This window comes from Poecilia latipinna, unplaced genomic scaffold, assembly GCF_001443285.1.
Source record: "Poecilia latipinna isolate Pla-1442-1.1 unplaced genomic scaffold, P_latipinna-1.0 Scaffold279, whole genome shotgun sequence".
Lineage (NCBI taxonomy): Eukaryota > Metazoa > Chordata > Actinopteri > Cyprinodontiformes > Poeciliidae > Poecilia > Poecilia latipinna.
In genome coordinates, this window is record NW_015112895.1 from 21,463 (window position 1) to 25,842 (window position 4,380).

Consider the following 4,380-nt stretch of genomic DNA (forward strand, 5'->3'; position numbering starts at 1 on the left):
TAGTTGCCATTTCTATTTTCATACCAAATGTGCAGAATTATTTTTGTCCTAATGTGAAAATGGCGTTACATGTCCAAATGCTCCCCATTGAGTTCGTTCTGCTCAGTGAACTTTAATGAATTAGTGCACTAAAACTAGCCTTCATAAATTCCTGTCAGTCAGCCCGAATGTGCAACAACGTGGTATGTAAGAGAAATGACAGACAGAAGCAGCAGGTCTCAAAGTAAATAATTTAAAGTGGAGAAAGTTAGAAGGGCAGCCAGAGAGACAGACAGGTTGAAGGCAGCTGGGAGGCTGGGTGGGACCGCTGTGTTCTTCCGGAATGCTCTGTTATTTCCAGATCAGGAGTTCTCTTTTGACCTAAACTAAACGCTATGCTTTGATGAAGAGCTGCCTGGAGGCTTTTTTACCTCCGCAGCAGTCTTTTGTGTGCGCCTGCAGTCCCTTGGCCCCTTTATAGTCTTGCAATATTGGTTTAGGAACAAACGCTCAGAGTTAATTCAATAAAGTTCTGCTGAGCACCCTTCCTCTGTGTGGCAGGCTGCACAGCATGTCCCTGTTTTCATTGTGTCACCACCACTCAACAGAAAAGATAAGCGCCCAGATGGGAAGGGGACAAGACTGCATGCATATGCTGAGTGCATTACAAAACCTCACCAATGAGAAATTTGTCAAATTAGTTTCAGATAAGTTTGCAAGTCATTTCAGATGGAGAAAAAGAGGCTTCATGGATGCAGAGCATAGCAGAGAGAAAGAGGAAGTTCACAACATAATGGGAAATGGTCACATCATCAGTTTCTCTGCTTGGCTTTCTAAACATACAGCCAGACAAAGATTTAAAGAGAAGCAAAAGCAAATGACGTGGATTAGCAGTGCTTGCTAACAACTGATGGTGTTATCCAGGACATGGTGGTGGTAGCATAATGTTTCTGTGAAATATCATCTGCTGCCTGGATATTTAGCTGAAAGTAATGAGACAACAGGGTCTTCAGTCAGAGGCCTCTTCACATTTGCTGCAAGACTGACGGCTACTGAACTCTTTCCTGCCCACAGTATCACCATCGAACGACTCTTTGAAGATACTTAGGTGACATGAGTTATGACAAAATTTAATTTGTCTTTGGGATAAAAAATATTTCTGAATTAAAAGCAGAAGCTCAATGACACACAAAATTGAATTGGGCTTTAGGGGATTTATATTGATGAGTTCAGTGTTGGCGTAAGAAAAAGTATAAATGATAAAATGAGCTGCCCTGTGATGAAGCACTAACCTGTCTAATGTCAACACCCTCAAGCTGCTCCAATCAGGATGGATGTTTGAAGTAGTCAAACCCAAGAAAATTGTACAAAATGACAAACATGGTGGTGGTAGCATATTGGTGAGCGTTTGTTTTACAGCTAATGGTACTGATGCATTACACAAAACAAATAAAACAAGGAAGGTGAAGAATAATCTGTGAGTTCTTCAACTGAACCTACAATCAACAGCCAGATGATCAACACATGAACACAGATGAGGGCTGCAAAATAAGGTTAAGGTAAAACAGACTTCTGTAACTCACTGACTCTTCTTCAACCTCATACATTAAGAACTTAGCTTGGAGAAGGATAATCCTCCACAATATGCATGTATTTGAGCCAGAATACAGGCTATAATTTAGACCAGGTGTAGATTAAAAAAGATCTACAATAATTTGAACTTGTGCCCAGAGTTCTTTGTTTCTAACTTCAATTAAAATGTATATTGCATCATCATTCTAACCTGTAAACAGAATTATCTAAATGCAGAAAATAAAATATTTTGTTGGTGTGTTTCTGAGTACAACAGTTTGTGCATGCACAGAACCGATGTCCGTGTGTTTGCACAGTGGGCCGTGTCACTGAGGGCATCAACAGCGTGACAAGGGCACCGATGAGAGAGCTGTTAAAGCTGCTCCTCTTTGTCTCAATGAACTGTCAACAGCATTTAGTTTCAGGAGCTGTTGACTTGCTCTTCAAACACTATGCACAAAAGCAGCCGTTTAATTATTCCTTTCACTCTGCACCGCCTGCTTTGATCAGTTGTTGCCAAAAGAATTAAAACACTGAATATATTCTTCTGTCAAAAAATTCATGTGCATGAACGTAGCAAAATGTGTCTAATCATAAACATGTCAATATTATAACTGAAGGACAGTACATGTTTTATAACTATAACGTAAAGATGTACCCATTGTATTTAATGGAAGATGTCAATCTCCTGTATGATGCATTTTCATCTTTGACAGAACTCAGTTGTTAAACGCTGTAACCATTTTGGAGCACAATTAAAGCAACAAGAGGCTTTAAGTTTTTCATTGCAGCATTCACATTTATCCTTGTAAAGCCATGGGAAGTCTAATAAGTTGCAAAAGAAAAGATTAAATTCAAGTGAAAATTTAAGTACATTTTTTTAGAAACTTAAAAAAATTTGTAAAATTTTTTAAGTTTTGTAAAAATTGTCCAAAACAGTTTAAGATTTGTGAAGAAAACCACAGAATTTTGAATAGGACAATTTGTAGAAACTCTGTGGTTCCTATGTAACTAAGCTGACAAGACAGTTGTTGCACAAAAGAAAACTGGAAACTCTTGACATTTTTTACACTTTCTGTGAAACATCTTGCATTGCTCCAAAGGCACACAGCCGAAGCAGTTAAACAGGTCCCGACACTCATGGTGTTTTGAGGATCACTATGGCAGTTTTCAAATAAGACCTTTTACTTGAATGAAAAGCAAAATCATGCATGAGAAAAAGGTTAGCAGACTGCTAAAGATGATTTTGTTAGACTTCCCTCCAAATCAGCAGGTTTGGGTCTGGAAGGAGGAAAGACAACCATGTTAATTATTTCTTAGCAAGAAGTTATTTTTAGGAAGGTCTTGTTGGTGCTTTATGTTCTACACTGTGGCTTCTTCTCCAGCACTGGCTCCTGCGCTGCAGTCTGCCTCTGTTGTGGGAAGGGTTAATTAACGCAATTGTAAAGGAAAGACTGCTGTTCTTCATGTTCTTCAGCCAAGTGCATACCCACTGGCATTTTATCAGCTTGTGATGTTAATGAAATACTGTGCTTGGTAAGATTGCTCAATCTCCATTTCAACTTTTAAACTTTGTCTGGCTCCTGTAGCTGATGGAGTTAAATCGAGCATTAAAGTCACAGAGAGGCCACAACAATATCACTTTACACAACCCATTAAAGTGTTCACTTATACACACACACACACACTGCGAAAATACAGAGCAGCTTCTACTTGATAATCTCTACAGTGCCTAAAAAGTATTCACCTCCCTGGATGTTTTGTGCTATAAATCAATCATGATCAACAAAGTTAGGTCTTTGTGGTGAATAAAACAAGCAAATAACCAGTGAAAACTTTGAGTCAATCACAAATGAAAATATCTTGCATAAAATGACACATTGCAAAAATATAGAATGTGTGATGCTTTTGAAGAAGGTTTTGTTCAGACGTAGGTACTTTTAACAAATAAATTAAATAATAAAATGAATCATTCCTAAAACACAGAGTAGAAGAGAGGAGCATATTGGTTACATTTTAATACATTCATCCATGAGTTGCTGTTTGTTATCCCTCTGGGTGTTCTGTGGATACATCAACTACTCATAATGCAAAACAATGTGTAGGTCCAGAAAACTTGTTTTTTAATATGTGTGTGCATTCAGAGCTTTGTGTTATCTGTTTGTCGTAGCTATGATGGACGGCCGATCTGATTTGGGAGTACCGTTCTTCAAGTTCAAAGATGATAATGATCCAAAGTCAATCTCGATGGTAAAACCAGCTAAATGGGTCCCTGCATGCAGCAAAAAAAATCTGATATGTGATTTCAGGACTTCTGCAGAGTGTACGGTTTGTCACAGTGTTGGTAATGTATCCTCTGGATTTCAGTGTGTGGATTTGGTATGTTTTGGTGCATTCTGTCCTGGGGGCTTTAGACTCTTTGTAATGTCATTCAAGCAGTTTCTGAAGAGTTTCACAGTGTTGCAGAGCAACTGTCTTGCTGTCATGGAGACGGCAACTGAAAGCAGAGCCATTGCCATGACTCTAAGTCTAGTAATGGTTAGTAACCTGGTTAGAGGCAAACCAAGTTCCTCTACGACAAGATATTTAAAAATAGATACAGCTGACATTTCTGCCACCTGCACTTACACACACGAATACCAATGAAATCCCACTTTTTATAGGATAATGACCAAAACATTTTTGACATATAAGCAACAATTTTTCCCAAAATGTGCTTTTTTTTTTATTCTCCGAATAATTGGTCTAGAAATGAACGGGGAGGGACAATTTTGAACAAAGCATTGTTCCTCCTAGTTATGACAACCTATACCGTATGTCGAGAAAAGT